This window comes from Schistocerca cancellata, chromosome 4, assembly GCF_023864275.1.
Source record: "Schistocerca cancellata isolate TAMUIC-IGC-003103 chromosome 4, iqSchCanc2.1, whole genome shotgun sequence".
Lineage (NCBI taxonomy): Eukaryota > Metazoa > Arthropoda > Insecta > Orthoptera > Acrididae > Schistocerca > Schistocerca cancellata.
This window is the reverse complement of record NC_064629.1, coordinates 191,712,341-191,731,558: the sequence shown is the minus strand read 5'-3', so window position 1 is coordinate 191,731,558 and position 19,218 is coordinate 191,712,341. Positions and strand designations below refer to the sequence as shown.

The following is a 19,218-nucleotide window of genomic DNA, read 5'->3' as shown; positions in this document are numbered from 1 at the left end:
TGGCGGGCCGCATCAAACCAGTCAATAGACTGATGACAAAAAAAAAAAAAAGAAGAAGAAGATGAAGAAATGAATTAAAATTTGTGCCCCAGCCAGGACTTAAACCGAGATCTCATGCTTACTAGGCAAATGTGCTGGCCATTACACCACATAGCAGTATAGGTAATACAGCTACACAGACTGTGTTAGTCCGCTGAGCCGGCACGGTAATTCAGCGTGTTCGGTAAAAAAACTGAGTAAAGGAATCAACTATCAGCTTGAACGGATGTCTTGTGACGTCCGCCCAGACCAAACGCAACGAACAATACCGGAAAAAAAATTGCAGCTGCGTTACCTGTTAGCTCAGCGTGTTCGGTCAGAGGGGTAGCTGCCCTCTGTAGTAAAAAAAAACTGAGTTAATGGATGAACAACGAACTGAAACGGGTGTCTTTCGACGTCCACACAGAGAAGGTACAACGGACTAAAACGAACAAAATGACATTTAAAAAAAAAGGGCCCGGCTTCGATTTCCGGCTGGGTCGGAGATTTTCTCCTCTCAGGGACTGGGTTTTGTGTTGTCCTAATCATCAATTCATCCCCATCGACGCGCAAGTCGCAGAAGTGGCGTCACATCGAAAGACTTGCACCAGGCGAGCAGTCTATCCGACGGAAGGCCCTCGTCACACGACGTTATTATTATTACAGTGGTGTAGTGGCTAGCACAACTGCCTAATAACCTGGGTTCAAGTCCTGGCTGTGGAAAGGATTTTAATTCATTTCTTCAGCTTCTGTCGTTATTGTAGATTAAGTTGAGACTCATACGTCCCAAGGAAAATTTAAATATATTAGATTATTTACTTGTTACATTGACCTCTATTCGACCCTTTCGTTTGTACCTGTAGTAGCCAAACATGCTGTATCATTTAAGAACAATATATAGTTTACATTCATTCATGACAGGTACAACAATAAATGGAAATTACGAGAAGATATATTTAAACCGTGAGCGCTATCAGTAATGTACATGAGAGGAAGGGTGGAAGAGGAACGTGATAAAACAGAAGTAATGACGATGGAAGCAAAAAGTGACATGACTCGTTGAGAAACAACTCTAGTCAATTCACAAGATAATCTAATGTCTCTTGGCGTAATTAATACAACTGAAATTTTGCTAAGGGACGTCGCAATGGTCCCGTGAATCATCATCATCATCATCATCATCATCATCATCTTCTTCTTCTTCTTCTTCTTCTTCTTCTTCTTCTTCCATTTAATGGTGGGCGTCGGCTCGTTCAGAAACCAAAGGGATTTAACAAAACTATTTCTCCATCTCTTCATTGGTCGTCTTGTATGAAGGTGGTTTGAAAAGTATCCCGTCTTCCACATTGGTTAAAATGTAACGCTTGCCATGGCAGTTATTCAGGTGGCGTCCTTTTGATATGGTCACTCCATTTTATTTTGGTAGTCTAATTTCTTTTATCAATGCTGTTTTTAAATCTAGTTTGTCTCATGTCTTCACTTTGCACTCTGTACCTTCATGTTAGTTGAAGAAGTGACCTTAGAAACTTTTATCTCAGCTGCTTCGGTTTTTTACCCCATCCTTTCCTTAAAATCCAGTTTTTAACTACTACAGATAAGAGATGTCGTAGCCACCACGTTGTGTAGTATTAGTGTTACCTTTTTCCTTGTAATTCTGTCTAGATACCTCATTACACAAACGTTTATAACACTATATTTTCGTACACATATGAATTAGTTTCTGTCCCGAGATATTTAAACGAATTTACGTGTTCTATTATCTTATTCTCTATCACGATTGTTGATCTTCGCTCGTGTTTCCCTTCTATGCCCATCAATTTTGTTTTATTTACAGATATAACTATTCGATAATTTAGTAAAACGTTATTCAGTTCAAAAAAACTTATTGGTAAGGCGATTTCACTGTCCGTTAGGAGAACATGGTTGTCCGCACATAAAATAGTGTTAATAAATTTGCTCCTTCGTGGGTTCATCTTTTCGGGGTTTTTTAGAATTCCCTTTTTCTAATACTCTGTTATATATATATACACGGGTATATATTCAAGGTGAGAGACCACACTCTTGTTTTAGTCCCTGGTTTACAGACAATAAACTCTTGCTTTACACTAATTTAAGTGTTATTGCACAGTGATTTAACGGCATTCAACGAATTTAGGTTCAAAAATGGTTCAAATGGCTCTGAGCACTATGGGACTTAACTTCTGAGGTCATCAGTCCCCTAGAACTTAGAACTACTTAAACCTAACTAACCTAAGTACATCACACACATCCATGCCCGAGGCAGGATTCGAACCTGCGACCGTAGCGGTTCCGCGGTTCGCGACTGTAGCGCCTAGAGCCGCTCGGCCACTCCGGCCGGCCACGAATTTAGGGGCACATTGTAGTCAGGAAGTGCTTCCCATAATTTCATCCTTCCTTCTTTACTGGAGAATTTCTCGCAGCCGAGAAGAGCAGAAATAATGGCCTGTTGAACTCTCTTCTCTTTTCTAGTATTTGTTTTAAAACAAATGGTGGAGCCGCATAGGAATTGCCTTTACGAAAACGTTTTTAATCCTCTCACAAAAACGTTTCTGTAATTGGCTGGAGTTTCCCTTTAATGATAGATGAATAGATTTTTCAGACAGCAATCGTCCACAGAGACACACTGCGGATGCATTTCAGTCTGACATTGTTTACTGACGCTCTGCTCTTTGATACGTGGATGACGACAATCGGAAACAGATAAGATGTAATTAAAAGTAATGTAAACACGTGTTATTTGGCCGTGGGGCAACGGTCGTCACTAGCAACGACATTCCGCGTAGGGAAGCATTTTTGCGTATACTGATTCGCGTCATGGTGCGCATGGCTGCGCGCCTTCAGTTACATACGATACTCAGTCTGATGACGTAATCACACGTCTTGATGTGCCAAGACGGTTTCGACACTGCAGAGTTTGCCAGTTTTGTGAATAAGAGGCGGCCTGTTGTCGACACTGTTTGGAAACTGTTATCGTCGAATCAGAAAATGTATGAATTTAAAGCCGAATCGTCCGTGGAACGCAATGCACGTTGTGGGTGTTCTAGTGACCGATGGAGGGTTCAAGAGGAACAGCCACATGTTCTTCGTGAGTGATTTTACAAGCCAGGTACTGTTTGCATCAAATGGCCGGGTCATTATTAAAAAGAGAAATTAAAAATACACTATACAAACAGTCGCTTTTGGTGAATATTTCGGCTATTTTTACGTATTTCTGACACTGTCAGTCTTGGAGCGATCTGCAATGTATGGTAACTGAAGAAAACGTCAGAACCCAAGATAACTGAAAAAGCATTTTACTGGGCGACCGGTTTCGACAGAGCCATACTGTCATCATCGGAACTTATGTTTTTGAATCCGATGATGACAGAATGGCTCTGTCGAAACCGGTCAGCCATTAAAATGCATTTTTAGTGATCTTGGCTTGTAAGTTTTCTTCAGTCACCATTTCGATTAGCTTGAAATGACCCGACTATGAGCCCAAGAGAAATAAATTAGCGTTAACATTAATAACCACTACATGCGTGGCTACTGAATACGCATCCAAAGTCGTACCGGCGTAGAATCGGTTTCTAGTTGATAAAAGTGCATAGTTCCTTGATTCTGAAAAGCACCACTCCAAAGATGGTTTAAACGTCTGTTTTGTTATACAGTATAACTGTTTTAGTGTTACCCAACATCGCGGTCTAACACCGATAAAGGTGTTGTCTTAAATCTACATCTATACATCCCGAGAAGCTACGAGACTGGACAAGGAGACAGCATGCTGAATATTGGGCTAAGGTCCAAAAGCAAAAACATGACAAGTATTGATGCCGAAGCCATGTTTTAAGAGAAGTCTCTCAATCCTGGGCTTGAACAGGAGAGAAATGAAACTCATGGTTGGACTATTGTCAGGCCATGGGAATTTCAAAAAACACCCACATTCAATGGGGATAATAGAAGACCCCAAATGTAGGATGCGTGGTGTGGGCGAGGAAACCACATCACATTTGATCTTCGAATGCGAGGCATTGGAGATTAAAAGACATAGAATATTCGGATCAACCAGACCTGAAGAAATTGTGTCTAGGAAAGCACTGGTAAAGGATCTCCTTGCACTGTTCAAGTGCAATAGTTGTCTGTACGAGAGATACAGGGAATGATACCGCACAATAAACCTTGTTTCGGTGAGGACAATGTTGTTTTTGCTTCCCTGATAAAATGAAATCAATACATCCTGAGCCATTGCACAGTGGATGGTGGTGGGTACATCATACTAGCATTATTAGTTTTCTTTCCTGCGACGAGAGCAAGGGAAAACTGACGGTCTATATGCCTCTATTCGTGCCATAAACTGTCTCATATTATTCTCATGACTCCTACGCAAAATAGACGATGGTGGCAGCATAATTGTCGCTCAGTCTTCTTCGATTAAAAGTTCTCCAAATTTGTCCAACAGCGTTTCGCGAGGACTACGTCTTTTTCTCAGAATTAGGGGTTGGACAAAAACGCAACACAGTACCTTTCCTAATACGGTGTAGCAAACACGTCGGCGCTCAACACAGCTTCACTCGTCTCGGAATTGATTGCAAAATGGTGGCACGATCAGGTAACTTTGATAGAAGTGGATAGCAATCCCCCACCCTTCACTTCAAAGTACACTACTGGCCATTAAAATTGCCACACCAAGAAGAAATGCAGATGATAAACGGGTATTCATTGGACAAATATATTTTACTAGAACTGACATGAGATTACATTTTCACGCAATTTGGGTGCATAGATCCTGAGAAATCAGTACCCAGAACAACCACCTCTCGCCGTAATAACGGCCTTGATACGCCTGGGCATAGAGTCAAACAGAGCTTGGATGGTGTGTACAGGTACTGCTGCCCATGCAGCCTCAACACGATACCACAGTTCATCAAGAGTAGTGACTGGCGTATTGTGACGAGCCAGTTGCTCGGCCACCATTGACCAGACGTTTTCAATTGGTGAGAGATCTGGAGAATGTGCTGGCCAGGGCAGCAGTCGAATATTTTCTGCATCCAGAAAGGCCCGTACAGGACCTCCAACTTGCGGTCGTGCGTTATCCTGCTGAAATGTAGGGTTTCGCACAAATCGAATAAAGGGTAGAGCCACGGGTCGTAACACATCTGAAATGTAGCGTCCACTGTTCAAAGTGTCGTCAATGCGAGCAAGAGGTGACCGAGACGTGTAAGCAATGGCACCCCATAACAGCACGCCGGGTGATACGCCAATATGGCGATGACGAATACACGCTTCCAATGTGCGTTCACCGCGATGTCGCCAAACTCGGATGCGACCATCATGATGCTGTAAACAGAACCTGGATCCGAAAAAATGACGTTTTGCCATTCGTGCTCCCAGGTTCGTCGTTGAGTCGGTCACTATCGCAGGCGCTCCTGTCTGTGATGCAGCGTCAAGGGTAACCGCAGCCATGGTCCCTGAGGAGGTAGTCCAAGCTGCTGCAAACGTTGTCGAACTGTTCGTGCAGATAGTTGTTGTCTTGCAAACGTCCCCATCTGTTGACTCAGGAATCGAGACGTGGCTGCACGATACGTTACAGCCATGCGGATAAGATGCCTGTCATCTCGACTGGTAGTAAAACGAGGCTGTTGGGATCCAGCACGGCGTTCCGTATTACCCTCCTGAATCCACCGATTCCATATTGTGCTAACAGTCATTGCATCTCGACCAACGTGAGCAGCAATGTCGCGAGACGATAAACCGCAATCGCGATAGGCTACAATCCGACCTTTATCAAAGTCGGAAAGGTGATGGTACGCATTTCTCTTCCTTACACGAGGCATCACAACAACGTTTCACCAGGCAAGGCCTGTCAACTGCTGTTTGTGTATGAGAAATCGGTTGGAAACTTTCCTCACGTCAGCACGTTGTCTGTGTCGCTACCGGCGCCAACCTTGTGTGAATGCTCTGAAAAGCTAATCATTTGCATATCACAGCATCTTCTTCCTGTCGGTAGAATTTCGCGTCTGTAGCACATCATCTTGGTGGTGTAGCAATTTTAATGGCCAGTAGTGTAGATCGCAAAGGCTCATTAATGTTCAGGTGTGTTGTGACCGTGATGGTCAGGGGAGATGCGATAATTCAACCCCGTGCTCACCAAATCTGTCCCGGGTGATGTGAGCAGTGTTACCAAGAGCTCCGTTGTCTTGCAACACAGCAGCAGCATTGGGGAACAACTGGATCGAGTCATCCAAAATGGTCAGATAGTCAAAATGGTTCAAATGGCTCTGAGCACTATGGGACTCAACTGCTGAGGTCATTAGTCTCCTAGAACTTAGAACTAGTTAAACCTAACTAACCTAAGGACATCACAAACATCCATGCCGGAGGCAGGATTCGAACCTGCGACCGTAGCGGTCCTGCGGTTCCAGACTGCAGCGCCTTCAACCGCACGGCCACTTCGGCCGGCCCGGTCAGATAGTCCTTGGAATTAATACGACCTTGCAGAGTACCCACGAACCCATGGAATACCACGGTGTGGATGCCGAAATCACCACCAAATCACCCATCCGTGTTTCACTCTTGGGACGTCAACTCGGAGGGAAGTTGGCGACAGTATGAAACAAGACTCATCCGACCAAATGGCTTTCTTCCATTGCTCCACAGTCCATGTTTTACTGATGCGGCACCACGCTGTCTGTTACGGGCATTTGCCAGTTCGCCTGCAATTCCCTGCTTGTGGAGCTCCCTTCGTGTTGTGCTGACTGGGTCGACGGGTGTGACAGTCAGTTCTTCAGAGACGTTTGCAACTATCGTCCTATATTTTTCGTCACAATCCTCTTGAAGGAGCATCCATTTCGGTCATTCAACACACTCTTTCGTCCGCGTTGTAAGCTAGCGAATGTTTTTTTTTCTCGCTTTCCTGTATGATTTATAGATCTTCGACACGGTGCCTCCTGAAACATCGAACACTTCGGTTCCCTTTGTTAAGAAATCACCCCCATACGAGCACCAACAGTTTGCAAACGTGCGAATTAAATTAGCTGTAACATAATGCACTCACAGGAACAAAGAACGCTGTTCTCATCACGACTGAGACATGCAAAATATTGAGAACACTGAACGGGTGCCATTCGTTGTCACATAAATCAGCGCAAACTGCAGGCCTAGTTAGCGTCTGCATTTATGTTCAAGGATGTATTTCCCACGTTGTTGCCACATTTTCATTCATCCCCTGCATCTGTTACAGTCTCACCAGCGCGACTCTGCTTCTTTCGATGTGTAAAGTCACGCCTGCTTCATAAGGAGACGAAACACAGGAATTGCTCGTAATAGCGTCTTCTACGCAATTTCCTTTACAGATGCACTGCATTTTCCCAGAACGCTTCCAAAACGTCTAATACGTCCATCCGCTTTCCGTAACACTGATTTTACGCGATCGTCCTATTTCATGTCACTTCTTAGTACTACTCCTAAATACTTCTACGATGTGACGTTCGCCACTGATCTTGTAAACAGATACTATTGAGTTCTTTCCCTTTGATGCAGGCATTATCTTACATTTATACACATCTGAAGAGCGCTGTCATTCATTACACTCAGTGGAAATTTTCCCCAAGTCCAAATCACACAATCGTGCAGTAGCGTTACTTCCCTGTATACACCACCATCGTCGGCGAAGAATCTGATAATGCTGCTGATCATATCTGCTAAATAGTTTGTAAATATCTAGAACATCAGAGCTCCTATTACGTTCTCTTGGGGCACCCCGAGGTTACATCCGTTTCTATGAAATATTCAGCGTCCAGTAAAACGTCGTGGAACTCTCAGTCAAATATTTCCTGAACCAAATACACATATGCGAAGATTCTTTGCATAATCGTATATTGATTTATGGTCAAACACTACACAGTTCGCTTCGACAAATCACTTTACATACACTGTGTGATCAAAAGTATAGGCGCACCTGGCTGAAAATGATTTACAAGTTCGTGGCGCCCTCCATCGGTAATGCTGGAATTCAATATGGTGTTGGCCCACCCTTAGCCTTGATGACAACTTCACTTCTCGCAGGCATACGTACAATCAGGTGCTGCAAGGTTTCTTTGGGAATGGCTTCTTCACGGAGTGCTGCACTACGGAGAGGTATCGACATCGCTCGGTGAAGCTTGGCAAGAAGTCGGCGTTCGAAAACATCCCAAAGGTGTTGTATAGGATTCAGGTCAGGACTCTGTGCAGGCCAGTCCATTACAGGGATGTTACTGTCCTGTAACCACTCCGCCACAGGCCGTGTATTATGAACAGGTGCTCGATCGTGCTAAAAGATTCAATCGCCATCCCCGAATTGCTCCTCAACAGTGGGAAGCAAGAAGGTGCTTAAAACATCAATGTAGGCCTGTGCTGTGACACTGCCACGCAAAACAAGAGATGCAAGCCCCGCCCCCCCCCCCCCCCCCCCATGGAAAACGGGACCACACCGTAACACCACAGCCTCCGAATTTTACTGTTAGCACTACACACGCTGGCAGATGACGTTCGCCGTGCATTTGCCATACCCCACGCCCTGCCATTGCATCGCCTCATTGTGTACCGTAATTCCTCACAACGTTTGTCCACTGTTCAGTCGTCCAACGTTTACGTTCCTTACAGCAAGCGAGACGCCGTTTGGCATTTACTGGAGTGATGTGTGGCTTATGAGCAGCCGCTCGACCACGAAATGCAAGTTTTTCTCACTTCCTGCCTAACTGTCATAGTACTTGCAGTGGATCCTGATGCAGTTTGGAATTCCTGTGTGATGGTTTGGATAGATGTCTATTACACATTACGACCCTCTTCAACCGTCAGCGGTCCCTTTCATTCACGAGACGAGGTCGGTCTGTACGCTTTTGTGCTGTACGCGTCCCTTAACGGTCCCACTTCACTGTCACATCGGAAAATGTGGATCTAGGAATGTTTAGGAGTGTGGAAATCTCGTGTACTGACGTACGACACAAGTGACACCCAATCACCTGACCAAGTTCGAAGTACGTGAGTTCCGCGGGGCGCCTCACTCTGCTCTCTCACGATATCTACTGACTACTGAAGTCGCTGATATGAGTACCTGGCAGTAGGTGGCAGCAAAATGCACCTAATATGAAAAACGTGTGTGTGTGTGTGTGTGTGTGTGTGTGTGTGTGTGTGTGTGTGTGTGAAATGTTATGGGACTTAACTGCTAAGGTCATCAGTCCCTAAGCTTACACACTACTTAACCTAAATCATACTAAGGACAAACACACACACATGCCCGAGGAAGAACTCGAAACTCCGCCGGGACCAGCCGCACAGTCCATGAGTGCAGCGTCTTAGACTGCTCGGCTAATCCGGAAAAAAGTATGTTTTTGGGGGTGTCCGGATACTTTTGATCACATAGTGTACCAATAATAACACTACTAGGAAGATTATACAGTCAGCAAGAAACCACAAAGATAGGGTAGAGATTAAGTTTTTAAGAGCAACTTGCGTTACGTTAAAATTAAAGGTATAAAAATGTGTAGATATTCTGAATTCACACTCGGGGGGGGGGGGGGGGCAGACAAATTAGTATTTATGGAAACTGTAGTATCAAGAATGATGCATGTGACTGAAATAAGCATTATATCACAGATTAAGTATATATCAGTGACACCTGTTTCGTATTACAGATTTGTACGTAATTTCGGACTCTGAGAACACAGTGTGGTACAAAGCGCTCTGTTGCTCTACCTTCAGAAGTTGGGCCTTCTAAATTTAGTGACAAGGAAACAAACACGGCATGAATGTGTTACTGGGGAATCATCCTCCACGTAGTTTGTTTGAGAATCCATAGTGCTTGCTGCAGTACAGTGCGGAATAATTTTCCGGCTAACCATATCCCAGATATTTTCGATGGGCAAAACACAGGCGAAAGGTTTGGCGAAGGAAGCGGAGGTAATTACCATCTTCCAAAGGCTTAAAAATCCGACCCCACACGGGGCGAGCCATTGTGTTGTTGAAATATGGAAAGTAGAGCTGTAGGTCTTCTAAATTTAGTGACAAGGAAACAAACAGGGCATGAATGTGTTACTGGGGAATCATCCTCCACGTAGTTTGTTTGAGAGTCCATAGTGCTTGCTGCAGTACAGTGCGGAATAATTTTCCGGCTAACCATATCCCAGATATTTTCGATGGGCAAAACACAGGCGAAAGGTTTGGCTAAGGAAGCGGAGGTAATTGCCATCTTCCAAAGACTTAAAAATCCGACCCCACACGGGGCGAGCCATTGTGTTACTGAAACATGGAATGTCGAGCTGTCTACACAAAGGAACACAACTCAAAGGTATTCTTATCACCAGTGCAGCTCTCTACAGACAGCGCCGAATGTCGAGAGAAGCACATACGCTTTCGTTGCAGCAATCGAGCTGCGAGTAACGTCTGCAGACGTTTCGTTACGTTCATCCGGTCACGATGACTATCATACAGTGCTGTAGCCACACTGCGTCATCTACCTAATATCCCGCCGCTTCGATACGCTGAATGACACCGATACGAAATACATACACTCCTGGAAATGGAAAAAAGAACACATTGACACCGGTGTGTCAGACCCACCATACTTGCTCCGGACACTGCGAGAGGGCTGTACAAGCAATGATCACACGCACGGCACAGCGGACACACCAGGAACCGCGGTGTTGGCCGTCGAATGGCGCTAGCTGCGCAGCATTTGTGCACCGCCGCCGTCAGTGTCAGCCAGTTTGCCGTGGCATACGGAGCTCCATCGCAGTCTTTAACACTGGTAGCATGCCGCGACAGCGTGGACGTGAACCGTATGTGCAGTTGACGGACTTTGAGCGAGGGCGTATAGTGGGCATGCGGGAGGCCGGGTGGACGTACCGCCGAATTGCTCAACACGTGGGGCGTGAGGTCTCCACAGTACATCGATGTTGTTGCCAGTGGTCGGCGGAAGGTGCACGTGCCCGTCGACCTGGGATCGGACCGCAGCGACGCACGGATGCACGCCAAGACCGTAGGATCCTACGCAGTGCCGTAGGGGACCGCACCGCCACTTCCCAGCAAATTAGGGACACTGTTGCTCCTGGGGTATCGGCGAGGACCATTCGCAACCGTCTCCATGAAGCTGGGCTAAGGTCCCGCACACCGTTAGGCCGTCTTCCGCTCACGCCCCAACATCGTGCAGCCCGCCTCCAGTGGTGTCGCGACAGGCGTGAATGGAGGGACGAATGGAGACGTGTCGTCTTCAGCGATGAGAGTCGCTTCTGCCTTGGTGCCAATGTTGGTCGTATGCGTGTTTGGCGCCGTGCAGGTGAGTGCCACAATCAGGACTGCATACGACCGAGGCACACAGGGCCAACACCCGGCATCTTGGTGTGGGGAGCCATCTCCTACACTGGCCGTACACCACTGGTGATCGTCGAGGGGACACTGAATAGTGCACGGTACATCCTAACCGTCATCGAACCCATCGTTCTACCATTCCTAGACCGGCAAGGGAACTTGCTGTTCCAACAGGACAATGCACGTCCGCATGTACCCCGTGCCACCCAACGTGCTCTAGAAGGTGTAAGTCAACTACCCTGGCCAGCAAGATCTCCGGATCTGTCCCCCATTGAGCATGTTTGGGACTGGATGAAGCGTCGTCTCACGCGGTCTGCACGTCCAGCACGAACGCTGGTCCAACTGAGGCGCCAGGTGGAAATGGCATGGCAAGCCGTTACACAGGACTACATCCAGCATCTCTACGATCGTCTCCATGGGAGAATAGCAGCCTGCATTGCTGCGAAAGGTGGATATACACTGTACTAGTGCCGACATTGAGCATGCTCTGTTGCCTGTGTCTATGTGCCTGTGGTTCTGTCAGTGTGATCATGTGATGTATCTTACCCCAGGAATGTGTCAATAAAGTTTCCCCTTCCTGGGACAATGAATTCACGGTGTTCTTATTTCTATTTCCAGGAGTGTAGTTCCGCTTTCGGCACCGCGAATCCAGAGGTCTCAGCAAATAATTCACATGTGAATGACGGTTGGCCAACCGTAGTAAACAATTAATCGGCCTAGTATTTTCATATTTGTCACTGAAGCCTTCGTTACGTCAGTTCAGTACAACTGTTACATCGCTCTCTAGACCTGGACTTAGAACTCTGTTCAATTCTGTGTTGTCGCGTATGACCATCCCAGCTTTGTTTGCCGGTATTGGTTAAGGACCAAGTTACTGCAGTCATAACGTTCGCTCTCTATTGCGTTTTCGGCCATCGACTTTGCGTCCTTTTCGGTTTCCACACATTACTTGGTTCGCGGCATTCTTCTTCAGCGCTACAACTTTCACAAACTTTGATGAGGAAGAACTACGGAAATGAAATTAAATGATGGCACGACATTACTAGCCAGGAGACCCCGTCTGGGGTAGTTCGGCCACCTAGTTTCTACGACTTTGACGTCACACAAGCGACTTCCGCGTTTATGATGATCAGATGATGATGGTGATAATAATGCGACACCAAGTCCACGAATGGGAAAAAAGACCGTGGGATCTAGAGACAGTTAAGCTAACCACTTTTTTTTTCGTCCTATCAATGTGTTCCTTCCTCAGTTTTCGTCTGCAGCTTTGAGTGGATATCACGTGGCAACTTGAACTCCATCGATTAGACCATGAGCTGTGAAAACAGCTACGGAATTCACAACGGAGTAATGCATCGTTTTAAGACTGAAGTGTAAAACAGACTGCTAAATATTTAATAGTTTGATAAAGCAAGAGCCCAAAGCTTTAAAAATATTTCGAACATTATAGATACAATTACAGCTATCAATATATTGATTAAAAAATGACATGATGGACATCATGGAACCACCAAAACCTACTGTAATATATATTTATTAATAGGCAACCAGTTCCGTCAAACGAACATATTCAAGTCGGCTATAATATTGGTGCGATTGAAATGCTGACGGTTCGTCATTTTCAGGTAAACGCATCGTATTCCATGGCGTTAATTAGCGGTGTTACAAGCAAACACAACTGGCCGTATCCCATTTCATGGCTGCAGGAACAGCTGTTACTGGCGAAAGAAAATGACATCCGAACGCTGCCAGTTGTGTTTCTACCCCCGTGAAATCTGATCCAATATTGCTAGCGTACGCTTTGTCATTCACTATGCAGGCTTGAAAACTGGAAACCGATGAAACTGCAAGTACAACTAGGGTAACACTAAGTGGCACTGATGATATTCAAAAACACTAGATATTTACTTGCAGTGTCCTGTTTGTTGTAATATTCATCGAAAATCACCTGCACAAGATTTACTCACACTGCCAACGTAACTGTACATTTTCGGAAGACGACGTGATCTTATTATAAACGCCAGGGAGCTTCCTCACATTTCTGGACAGCAACATCATGCAATTGTGCAAACGCGACGCGTTTTCATGCAGCTAGCGGTGTACGCTGGTGTCATTATAATCAATCTCGTTCACAACACGAGTGCTTCTCTCGTTATATCGTTTAGCAAGAAATCGGTGACCTATGTACATCTTTTACTTTTGTCTTCTTTTTATGACCATTAAATGTCAAATCTTTCCAGTTCATATCTTCTTATGATACACTGAAGAGCCAAAGAAACTGGTACACCTATCTAATATCGTGTAGGGCCCCCGCGAACACGCAAAAGTGCCGTAATGTTCAAATGTGTATGAAATCTTATGGGACTTAACTGCTAAGGTCATCAGTCCCTAAGATTACACACTACTTAACCTAAATTATCCTAAGGACAAACACACACACCCATGCCCGAGGGAGGACTCGAACCTCCGCCGGGACCAGCCGCACAGTCCATGACTGCAGCGCCTGAGACCGCACGGCTAATCCCGCGCGGCAAAAGTGCCGTAACACGACGTAGCATGGACTCGACTAATGTCTGAAGTAGTGCTGGAGGGAACTGACACCATTAATCCTGCAAGGCTGTCCATAAATCTGTAAGAGTACGAGGGAGTGGAGATCTCTTCTGAACAGCAAGTTGCAAGGCATCCCAGACATCCTCAATAATGTTCATGTCTGGGGAGCATGGTGGCCAGTGGAAGTGTTTAAACTGAGAAGTGTGTTCCTGGACCCACTCTGTAGCAGTTCAGAACGTGTGGTGTCTCATTGTCCTGCTGGTATTGTTCATGTCCTCGGAATGCTCAATGGATGCAGGCGATCAGACAGGATGCTTACGTACGTGTCACCTGTCACAGTCGTATCTAGACGTATCAGAGGTCCCATATCACTCCAACTGCTCACGCATCACACCATTACAGAGCCTCCACCAGCTTGAACAGTCCCCTGCTGACATGCAGCGACCTTGGATTCATGACGTTGTCTCCATTGTCCATACCTATCACACGTCCATCCGCTCGATACAATTTGGAACGAGACTCGTCCGTCCAGGCAACATGTTTCCAGTCATCAGCAGTCCAATGTCGGTGTTGATGGGTCCTGGCGAGGCGTAAAGCTGTGTGTCGGGCAGTCATCAAGGGTACACGAGTGGGCCTCCGGCTCCGAAAGCCCATATCGATGATGTTTCGTTGATAGGTTCACACGGTGACATTTGTTGATGACCCAGCATTTAAAATCTGCAGCAATTTGCGGAAGGATTGCACTTATGTCACGTTGAACGATTCTCTTCAATCGTCGTTGGTCCCGTTCTTGCAGGATCTTTCTTCAGCCGGAGCGTTGTCGGAGATTTGATGTTTTACCGGATTCCTGGTATTCACGACAGACTCGCGAAATGGTCGTACAGGAAAATCCCCACTTCATCGCTACCTCGGAGATGCTGTGTCCGCTCGTGCGTCGAATAAAACACAACGTTAAAACTCAAGTATTGATAACCTGCTAATGTAACAGCAGTAACCGATCGAACAACTGCGCCAGACACTTGTTGTCTAATACAGGCGTCGCCGACCGCAGGGCCGTATTCTGCCTATTTACATATCTCTGTGTTTGAATATGCATGCCTGTACCAGTTTCTTTCGCGCTTCAGTGTATATTTCAGCCGCGGGTCACAGAAGTTTCGACGTATTACCAAGTTATGATAAAATTATTTGATTACGTTATTCTGATGACTTAATAATAAGTTGAAGTCGTTAATGATACCAATTGTGTGACCTGAAATTGAAATATACAATTTAAATAAATGTTTATAAGGCGATCACTGTGTTTTTCTAATGCTGCATTCTTAGTCTGTGGAAGTCCAAAATTTAGCGTATTCTACTTTTATATACATGTATACTGTGTCAAAAGAGGAAAATCCAGGGTTCTGGGAGGAGACAGAAGCAGCAAACAAAGTCCTGTCGATATACGATCTAGTTGGAATGTTTACCCAGATAAACACTTCTAAATGTTTATTATCAGTATGAAATTGATTTATTTCATTATCTTCCTGTGTGTCTTATTATTACTTATTTTTCAGGTAACTTATTTATAACAGTACATAATACATTTTTGGCAGTCCTTAAGGGGAATCAGAGGTGCCTATGCTGCCCATGTTAAAATCACTAAGTTTGAGGAACATTTATGAATAAACTAACAAATAGAAAAATTTGAATTTTTTTTACATATAGAGTGGTTTAGTATTGCACTTATGACAGAGAGATTTTGGAGTATCTTTTCTAATTTCCTTCCAATTATTTTTTTTATTAATGACCCAAATTTTTTTACAAATAATTGCTTTATAATTAAACTGAAATGAAACTACTGAACACATTGCCAAATGGCTGTGTTACAATGTAAGTTTGACCACTAGGAGTGCCGTATAAAAATTTCATCTCTCTAGCTTGAGTGGATTTTGAGAAAATGTTCCTTATATTCGAAAAATTCTAATTTACGGGAAATGGCTATCAAAGTTTCTCAATACATTCCTGCACTATAGGATGGATTATCAGGGTCTTCTTCTTCATCCTCCAAAAGCTTCCTCTTCTGTCTTCTTTTCTGGCCTGTTGTTCCATCATACTTCATATGCCTTTCTCTTCTTTCTGCTCCTCTTATCCTTTCTCTGTCAATATTTCTTAGTTCTCGTACAGTGTTCACCCTAGCTGTAAATCCTAATGCCTTCAGAACTTCACACTTCACACCGTTCCCTTGGTTGTAGGTTGCTATTGCATCATAAACGCCAAAGTGCAGTGTTTTTATGCTTACAAACACCCTTTTAGGAATCACTTTCCAAATCAAATTGTTTACGCTCTCATTAGGATTCTGCGTCTTTCTGTGTAGACATTTGTGTAACAATTCTGGCTGTGCTAAGACATGAAAAATTGGTTTTATTGCATTTATCACAGCCGCTGGCAAACCATGTTTGTGATCATAGTCCTTTTTTGCATTATATTTGCACCAGGAATCTTTTGGGCACAGGCTGTGTTGAGGGTATTCATTGGAAGAGGCAGTATGAAGGAACAATGCCCACACTGCTTTTCACATGTCACTAACATTACTAGTATTTTGCCTTAGAGCATACCCATAGTATCTCTGTAGACGTTCAATCACCTCATCAGTAAGCCTGCCTCTCCCTCCTATTGTCTTTCCATCACTGAGCTTACTTGAACCCAAAGTTTGTTTGAGCCTTCGAAGCCGTGCACCCATACGCTTTTGCACATGCCCCATGCATTCCAACTTTTCAACTACAAATTCATTTCCATATGGTTTCAGTTCCTCTATAGTCTTGAAACCTTTGGAGTCACCAAGGTAGTATGTGTACCTAACGATGTATCTGGGAACTGAACGTTCAAAATTTTGTTTCACTCCATCCACTTCCATTGCTCCACTTGATCCACTAAAATTTGCCTCACAGGTTCCACTGTGCTCTGCTTTGATTTTATTTTGCACCTACAATGTTTTGATAATATTGCAACATCTATCACTTTTGCACTATCACCACAAGTAGCAGTTACAACCCCATCCAGGGATTTATGACCCCTCTTTTGTCAGGAACCATCTAATGCCACTACCAAATCCCTAGAACCACCGCACATTTCTACAGATTCCTCCACTGCTTCCTTCATGGTTTTCAAAGCCACATCTTCAACAGAGGATCCTACCAGTTCACAGTAGTACCCATATTTGCTTGGAGGCGATGGCAAGTTCATAATACCACAAAACAGTTTACCAGCAGCAGATCCTTTTCCAATGGATCGAAGACCATACACAAGTCGAACATTCACATCAAACACTCTAGATCGTCCATTTTCACCAAAGAGACTGGCATGTGAATTGTAGAAAGTGACTTGATACTTGCAACATGCACAGATTATCTTCATCTCACAAGCTAAACCAAAGTGCTTTGTTATCTCTAGTCCCACTCCTACACTTCAACACATTTTGCACAGAACACTTTCTTTCAGCACTCATCACTGTCACTAACATATTCACGAACTCTGCCACTTCCACCACCGCCAGTCAGCTTCTTTCTAGAAGATGTCACAGGGCTATGGCCGGCCATGTGTTGCTTAGCAGAAGAACGCACTGTTTCAGTAATTGTAGTATCGCAACTTGGTATTAGTGTTAATTTTCTTTTCCCTGCGTTCTTCCTCTTCTTATATACATGGTTACTAAAACGTGGCATCGTAGCCAGAACAACGCTTTACACAAGAAGTATAATACTACCAACAACAGGCGCAACACTGAACTAATTCGAAACGGTAAACACCAAAGAGACGATGTTCCGCGCTCTTAGCGCTTCATTTGTCACAGAAAACAATGTAGCCAACCCTTGCACACTCGCTGTATGCGTAACATAAGGCGCTGTATGCATTAACAGGCTGAGAAAATCCCAAGCAGTTCGGCAGGAAGTCACGAGAGGGTGTTAGATGCATTCAGCGGCCGCCCATTTCCTCTGCAGGCGTGGGGGAAAATGGTAATAACTCCACTTCTAGGGCGAGTAGAACAATAATTCAAAGTTTACATTAAAGAGGAATGTTCCAATTAATTTTCGGTAGCAAAAAAAAAAATCGTAATTTTTTGGATTTGACCACCTCCGGCTCCCCTTAATATTCTTACAACAATTCACAACCAATTTTAAGCGTTTCACAATAAATATTCATGACAAACAACACATACTTTAGTGCAGTTCTGTATTTTTAGAAGAGCGTGTTACACTGTGTATCTTAATGCTTCTCTAAGTTCCTTAATGAGAGCAGCATTGAGCATAATGCGTCCTACCATTTCATAACGAGTGCCCTGCTGTTTTCTGAAGACACTTGTCTCTGTCTGACTTAACAACTAAAAATCTAACAATATTAGGTCTGTAAATGCTAGTGACTAGTTAACTGTATTACCACTACCAAGCCACTAATTATTGAAAGTGCAGCTGAAATCTCGCTTCACATGATACAGAATATGGATGGGTTTCATCCAGCTAGAAGTACATTACATGCAATGTTTTCCATTGGCACACCATCCAGTAGTTCAAATAACGCAATTTGTCCCGTTACACTTCTCTCCAAAGCAACAGGATCTATGAATGGATCACTGATAATGGTCTGCAGCACATTCACATAGGAGCGTACTGCCTGGTTCCCGTTGTACCACGTGGTCTGTGCTACAACCATCGATAATTTGTGCGTGTTATTGATATAGTTCCTTATAAATGTGGTTGCATCAGTAAATAGTAATAACGAATGCTGATTACGTTTTGTACTTAATCAGAGACACAATTTAAGTCGCGCAACACTGTTACAATATGAAGATACTGAACACGCTATAGGTGAAAGGGATGCCAGATTTACGCGTGCAGTCTCTCCCGTACACGTGCTCATAGAACATCGAGACGTGCAGAAAGTCGTCCTTTGTTAGTTGTAGGACTTCAATGAACGATTTTAATAATGTGTCGTTATTCCTGCACCTTCTCTTTTACTCCTTTTTCGAATGAAATACACGGAGCAATCGATCGCTTTCAAAATTCTTCTTCTTCTTCTTCTTATCGTTATTTATAATAATAATATTATTATTGTTATTATTCCTCCTTGGCAACGGCCCTGCCGCAGTGGGTACATCGGTTCCCGTGAGATCACCGAAGTTAAGCGCTGTTGGGCGTGGTCGGGACTTGGATGGGTGACCATCCGGGCTGCCATGCGCTGTTGCCGTTTTTCGGGGTGCACTCAGCCTCGTGATGCCAATTGACGAGCTACTCGAACGAATAGTAGCGGATTCGGTCAAGAATACCATCTTACGAC

The 19,218-nt window shown here is 44.5% G+C and overlaps 1 protein-coding gene and 1 pseudogene across 1 annotated transcript in view; one reads left to right on the top strand and one right to left on the bottom strand.

Moving 5' to 3' along the window:
* The window catches only part of LOC126185185 (calcium/calmodulin-dependent protein kinase type 1-like), a gene marked incomplete at its 5' end in the record, with an annotated part of 455,847 nt that overhangs the window by 118,127 nt on the left and 318,502 nt on the right, over positions 1–19,218 (bottom strand). The window lies entirely within an intron of this gene.
* On the top strand, positions 19,011–19,128 carry LOC126185624 (5S ribosomal RNA; annotated as a pseudogene).